This window comes from Castor canadensis, chromosome 17 (assembly GCF_047511655.1).
Source record: "Castor canadensis chromosome 17, mCasCan1.hap1v2, whole genome shotgun sequence".
NCBI classification, from domain to species: Eukaryota; Metazoa; Chordata; class Mammalia; order Rodentia; family Castoridae; genus Castor; species Castor canadensis.
The window spans coordinates 1,546,814-1,553,943 of NC_133402.1; the positions used below are offsets into that span (position 1 = coordinate 1,546,814).

The 7,130-nt window shown below is 45.2% G+C and overlaps 1 protein-coding gene across 1 annotated transcript in view; it reads right to left on the minus strand.

Annotated features, from left to right (window-relative positions):
* Meiob (meiosis specific with OB-fold) overlaps positions 1-4,006 on the minus strand; it is a 33,123-nt gene extending 29,117 nt beyond the window's left edge. The window contains exon 1 of the mRNA XM_020169420.2: positions 3,893-4,006. The gene's annotated coding sequence lies outside the window, so the exon portion shown is untranslated. The remainder of the gene's footprint in view (positions 1-3,892) is intronic.
* Between the last annotated feature and the right edge of the window lie 3,124 nt (positions 4,007-7,130).

Genomic DNA, 7,130 nt, shown 5'->3' on the forward strand with positions numbered 1-7,130 from the left:
AATTTCACTCCCTGAAATACTAGCCAAACTATGACAGATTCATTTATTAATATTTACTAAGAGCCCACTAAATCTCTAGACACTGAGGTTACAGAGGATGAATTATTCAGTAGCTGAATTTTCTGTAAAAATACAACTCACTTACATACTAAGTGAGTTCTCCAAAATTTTGCCCCTTAGCTTCTCTTCGTGATTTGATTAATGACTTACATGACATCACATGGTCTCTTTGAGATTCTTTCAATTTCTACAATTAGAAGTATATGATGATATACTTTAGTATCTAGCCTCAAAATATTCCCTACCTGGACATTTTGAAAAATACAAGATTAACATGGAATCAAAAGCCCAATATGAGAATTCAGATTATTAATCAGTAACTACTGGCTCTTCTACTTTACAAATATATTTAAAATGTCTCCTTTTCTTCATCTACAATGCCATCTCTCCAGCTCAAGGCTTAGTCATTCCTCCCTTAGAGTACTATAATACCTAGCTTTTACTGAAGTTATTCATTTAACATACATGAATTGAATGTCTGATTATGTGTCAGATCCAGAATCAAAATAGGGCTTAGAGCTGTGGGATGAGCCCCAGGACTGCTCCCTGTACCAACTAGGAGCCTCAGGGAAAAGCAATAAAAACAAGAGCCAGACGTGGGACTTTATGGATATAGCCCCAAGGACACTTATCTAGATCCTTGGCAAGGGTAGAGAGAAATAAATGGTGATGATGGAACTCTGCAGTATAATGTGGTGGTATTGCCACAGGTAACTGTCGTGAGGCTACACCTACACCAAACAGCAGGAACACCATAACCATCTCTGACAGCTCCTCCACCCACTTTTGAAGGTGGCCTTCTGTCGACCTGAGCCTATGCTGATTGGCCAGTTTCTCCCAGGACCATCCTGGTCCTTTGCTTAGGGCATGACCTTGCCCAAACTCCTCGTGCACCTCCTTGCTGGAGCTTTCTTCCACAGAAGAAAGATGCACTGCCTAACCTTTACTTCCTCAGGAGCTCTGTCACAAAAGGAGACCCATCAACTTTCTGATTTTGAGGCCATGGTCACAAATCCAAGTAGGCTAGAGTTAGTCAGTTTGAGATCTGGGTCTAGGATAGAATTGTGCAGAGGGGTGGAGGGGGCATCCAGGATGATGTGTGTGTCTGTATGAACTGCCTGTTCTTTTCAGTATAATCATTATTTTCCAGGACTGAGGCTAGGTGTCTCACTGTGCAGTGGAGTTACCTTAGGAATTCCCATCATAAAAGTCCACTTCCATCCACTTTGTCATCTCTGACATTTCTTCTTCACAGCCAAGGCCCCATTCCTTTCCAAGTCCTGCCAGTTCTATCCCCCTCCTAATTCTCTCTTGAATCTGATTGCTTCTCTCCACACCTCTGACCTCCTTGCCACTCTGCTTCCACGTCTTTTTTTTTGATAGTACTTGGGGTTGAACCCAGGGCTTGGGTTTGCTATGCAAGCACTCAATCATTTGAGCTATGCCTCCAGCCCTTTTGGGTTTTTTTGTTTTGTTTTGAGATATGGTCTTGTAAACTTTGTCTGGACTGGCCTCAAACTCACAGTTCTCCTGGTTCTGCCTCCCAAGTGCTGAGATTACAAGCATAAGATAGCATGTCCAGCTTCTGCTTCCACTCTTGCCCACTCCATCTATCTCTTCTTCATATGACAGAATAATCTTTTAAAACTTGAAGCAAAACCAGTTGCTGGTGACTCATGCCTGTAATTCTAGCTACTTGGTAGGGAGAGAGCAGGAGGATTTTGGTTTGAAGCCAGCCTGGGCAAATAGTTCTTGAGACCCCATCTCAAAAATACCTAACAGACAAAAAAAAAAAAAAAACCTGGCAGAGTGGTAAAATCCCTGCCTAGTAAGCATGAGACCCTGAGTTCAAACCCCAGTCCCAATACCGCCACCCACAAAAAAAAAAAAAGTTGGATCATGTCATTTCCTTGCTTTATAACCCTTCTCACTGCACCATAAATAAAGATCCAAACTCTGTCATAACCTGGTAATCTCTTCTCCCTATATCTACCCAGGAGCCCTAAGGAGGGGCAATAAAAACAGCTGGCCAGATGAGAGATGTCACTCTTCTTTGCTTCCCAACACCTTGGTACTGTGGCCACTCTCATGGCCTCAGCTGAAAGGTCTCTAGCCCTGGTAGATGCACCTCTTCTTTCCTTGACCCTCCCACTCTCCATGTCACTTTACTATCTCCAGAGACTGGTACCTCCACATTCCTCAGGTCTCAAGGAGGAGCCTTTTCTACACCCCACCTCAGCTGTACCCTGCCTTCCCTCTTAGCCCTCATAATTCCTAGTTGTCCCTTGTGAATTGTCTCTCTTCCTCATTAGAAACTTGGCTTATAAGGACAGGCCCTTCTTTGTCTCATCCCCTATTGTGTCCTACAGTTGCTAGGTAGTTCAGCATCTCACACATAGTAGCTACTGAATACTTGCTGACTAAATTAAATCAAGCCCTAAAAAAGTCCAATTTGTAATTGCAACAATTAGTTTTTTGGGTAAATATGAATTTTGGTTAATGCCTGATATTACATCAGCATTTAAGCTATGGGCTAGGTTACTGCAGGAAGTCCTCTCTGTCTTCTGTACAGAGAATCTCTCCAACCTCTCATCACGAACCACAAGTTTTAACAAACTTTGATAAAACCAGTTGTTTTCTCTCATAGAGGGGAACAATTTCATTCAATGTTTCTATTCCTGCCACTTCAATGGGAATTTGGCAAGTTTTGAATTATGAAATTCTGACATCCAAACACTCTTAAATGGTTGAATAGAAAACTGAGACTGGCTATCATACTGGAGAATTCCTGCGTGTAGAGACAGAAAAAAAGTTTGTTAGTAACTTTCCAAGATAGTTTCAATTTTTTTTGGCGGGGTGGGGGGGGGGGGATGTTGTTCTTTTGAGACAGGATCTTGCTGTGCAGCCCAGGCTGGCATGGAAGTTTGCCATCCTCCTGTCTCAGCCTATGGAGTGTGGTTTTACAGATGCTTCCCGCTACACCTTCCTAGTTTCAAATTTTCCGACACTGTTGTTTAAAGAAAGAAAAGCGTAGGGCTTCCATCAAATACTATTTCTACAGTGTATCATCTTGTGCCCTCCTCCGGTATTTGCATCTGGGAACTGACAAGCCCAGGGCATCTGATCAGTGGGTTTGCTGTGCACCCGTGGTGAAATGCACGGTCCCTGCTTGTTCGCCCCGCGTTCTCACTCGTGTTTTGAAGATTGCAACTGCATCAGGTTCTGGGAAGGACAGAACTCCGCGGTGTGCGGGGGCGGCGGGACGACCCTGGCCCGCAAGCCGGTGACGTTATGCGTTTGTCAAAGCCCACGAGTCAACCACCGTTAGAAAAGGTGGGAAGGAGGGGGAAGACGGAAATACGGAGGGGGTCCTGCGCAGGTATGAAACCCCCTCGTCTTATTAATCAATGATAATTCGAAAATAAAAATTTTAAATTTAATCTAAAAAAAAAAAAAAAGCCCAGGGGAGCGCAATGCGGGGTGTGTTTGATAAGGAAACACACACGGCACCGTCTCTGCTGAGCACCGATAACAGACCACGGAGGCCGCCATCGACACGCGCTGCGCTGACAGACGACCCGGGACGCGACGTGAACCTCGGCTTTGGGGCTTTAAACCTGACGGGCTCTCTTCTTCCCTCTCCCCCACCCCTCGCTCGCGCTGGGCAGCGGCCAGAACCTGACCCGCCCGGACCCGCGCGCTGCCCGCGACCTTTGGGGACCTGGTCACTGGCGACCCCCGCGCGGGCTTCCTCACAGCGCGCGCCGCGGCCAGGACCCTCAGAACTGGAGAGACGCCGCCGCCACAGCGGGCCGTCGGCACCGATGCTCACCAGGTGCCGCCCTACACTGACCCGGCCTAGCCGCTCGCCCGCGCTGCACAGCTTCTCCTCAGAGCGCTAGGCGCGCAACCTGGAATCCCGACAGGACCCGCGCGCGACCGTTAGCACGAGGCTCCGCCCCTGCCCCGTGCTGACCCCGCCCCTGACGCGTGCTGACCCCGCCCCTGACGCATGCTGACTCCGCGCCCTGCCGCGTGCTGACCCCGCCCCCCGCGTGCTGACTCCGCCCCTGCCGCGTGCTGACCCCGCTCCGCCCCATGCTGACCCCGCCCCCCGCGTGCTGACTCCGCCCCTGCCGCGTGCTCACCCCGCCCCTCCTGCCGTGCTGACTCCGCCCCACAGCCTGCAACCCTGGTTCCAGCCGGTCCCAGTGTTAGCGGTTGCAGTTGCGCGGCTGACCCTCACACCCCAGAACAGGGGCGCGTGCTTCTCTTCCCTCCCCGGGCAGATCGCGTCCTGCTGGCCCCGGCCGCCGAGGCGCAGGCTGGGGCGCGGACCAGGAGTGCTGGTCACGGTCATCGAGACCAGGAGCAGCTGCCACGCGCGAGTGCAGGTGAAAGGAAAGTGAAGCAGAAAGTGAGCGAGGCATCAGCCGAACCTTGGCTGGTTTCTCAGGCTACGTCAACTGGGGAAACGGGCGAGATATAGAATCTCTCCACAAGGTCCTATAAATGCACGTGATTCTGCAGACATGGAATTATCTCGTGAACCGAGGGACATGAGGGCTGTCAGGGCTGTGCTAGAGGAGCCGGTCCCTGCCCGATCACCGCAACTGGGTCACTAAAGGAACTTCCACGTCATGAGATGCGCAGACAAAACATAAATACGTGATTATCACATGAAAATGTTACAATGTTATAGGAGTAGGTAATACAGGACTCTGTTCATCTCATGACATGTGGAATATAGTTTTCCTGAGAAAATACTTATGTATGTATCAAAATATATATAATTAGATGTGCTAAGGAGTGAATTTAGATGAAATGAACCTGACAAAAAATTTGCTACCTCTTTGTATTTAAAATTACTACCATGTGGAAATTTATTTAGTCTGCTGACTTACTAAACTAACTTTTGCCAATAGAGTTCACTAGGAACAAATAAATTAAAATCCAATGAATAAATCATTAAATTTGTCAGCAAATACTGTCCACAATATATTGCTTAAATTTTTGAACCTCTCCCTTAAAAAGAAAAACAACTTTGGAAAATATCGTGCAGCCATATGTTACAACAGAAAAATAGGGTAGAAATAAGGTTTTTGTTATCAAAATATGGTTTTTATTTTTCTGGCACTTAAAAAAATTCCCAAATAATAATGGATAGCAAAACTAAGTGCCTGCATTCCAAGCACTTTAAATTTAATGGGGGAAAAAACTTTTAAATTTTTCCCTTATTCCTTTCCAGTTTCCATACTTAAAAGAACATATCTTGATCTTTCCAAAAGAATGAACTGGTGTTTTAAGTCAACTTTACAGGAGGTGATAAAAGTAATTTTCATGGTTTTTTTTTTCATTTCAGCCTAGAGGGGAAATAATATTTCAATTTTTTCTTTGTATTTTTTGTATGTTAGCAAATTAATTTTTGCTGAAAGCTACATGAGATTAAGCAAGAGACTCAGACTCACCAGGACACAACAGGCTTTTCATAAAACAGGACGGTTCAAAATACAAGCTCAGAAGAATGGAATTGTTTACATTAATAATGAACTCAGGACTCTCCCTTTTTACCTAAAAAAAGCAATTTCCCCATTTGGCATAGAAATTCAGTGCAGTTGGTTTGTTCTTAACAAAAGAATTGACTTGTCAATATATTTTGGATGTACATGAACAAAAATGGGGACTAGAAAAGCCTAGCTGTTGCCAGTTGATGTAGGAGTCAAGGGTGAGTGAACAAAGGTCAGGGCTGCAAAAGCATGCATGTCTAACTAAAGAAATAGTGGGAGCTCCATAGTCACCTCCCTAGGGCATGCCAGCTGTCAAACCATCTAGGAGCCAGTCACAAAAGACTGACAAGAAAAAAATATATATATATAGACATATATCCACATTTATATATGTGTATATATATACACATACACATAACAAAAACCACGAACAATTACTTAACAAATTACAACCTTATAATTACAAAAATAACTTCTCTAACATTGATCCTATAGCTAGGCTATCCCTCCCACATGCTGAAATACTAATGGTTCAATTACTGGCACAATTAGTCTCACTTTCCAGTCTTTGGGAGGAGCCAATCTTTAATTAGAATGTAAATATGCTAACAGATATTTTTCTTACTTTTTTTTTTTTTTGGCTGCTCTGGGGTTTGAACTCAGGGTCTCACTCTTGCTAGGCAGATTCTCTATCACTTGAGCTACTCCACTACCCCTTTTTTGTGATGGGATTTTTTTGAGATAGGGTCTCTCAAACTATTTGCCCAGGCTGGCTCTGAACCTCGATCCTCCTGATCTCTGCCTCCTGAGTAGCTAGGATTATAGACCTGAGCCATAAGTGCCCAGTTTATACATTTTTTAAAGTGTGTCTAGAGAAATGTTAGAAGAACTGTATGTGGAGATCTGGTTTTGGGGGAACTGAAGTAATTTAAGAGCTAAAGAGATGAGCATGAGGCTAGGATCAGTAACTCACATCTGTAATCCAAGCTGCACAAGAGACAATGATCAGGAGGATCAAGGTTGGATGTCACCAAAACTTAGTGAGACCCCCCCCCTCCCCATCTCAGCACACAATCTGAGCATGGTGGTGCACACCTATTCAGGAGGCATACGTAGAAAGATCAAGGTCCAAGGCAAAAATAAGAGATCCTATCCGAAAAAAAACTCAGACAAAAAGGACTGTGTGGCTGTGGCTCAAGTGGTAGAGTACCTGCTTAGCAAGCACAAGGCCCTAAGTTCAAACCCCGGTCCCCCTGCAAAAAAAAATAATTTGAGTTTTTTTCATGAGTCAAAGTATGGAGAGACACACACAAATCCTGGCTTTTCACAGGACACATGAGTAAGGATTCAGATTGAACCAGGAAGTGAGATGGGAAAACCAGCTGGGGAAAGTTTAACTGAATAAATTTTACAGAGCTGGAGTCATTTAGGGACCACAGACTGCAATGCTCCTGGATGGTCACTGTTGAGTGGATTGTTTTTGCCCTAGGTGCTTGATGCTTCTGTCCCTAAGAGAACTTGTGAAAGGAGGGATGGCAGAACAAGAGGTCCTGAGCACACAAA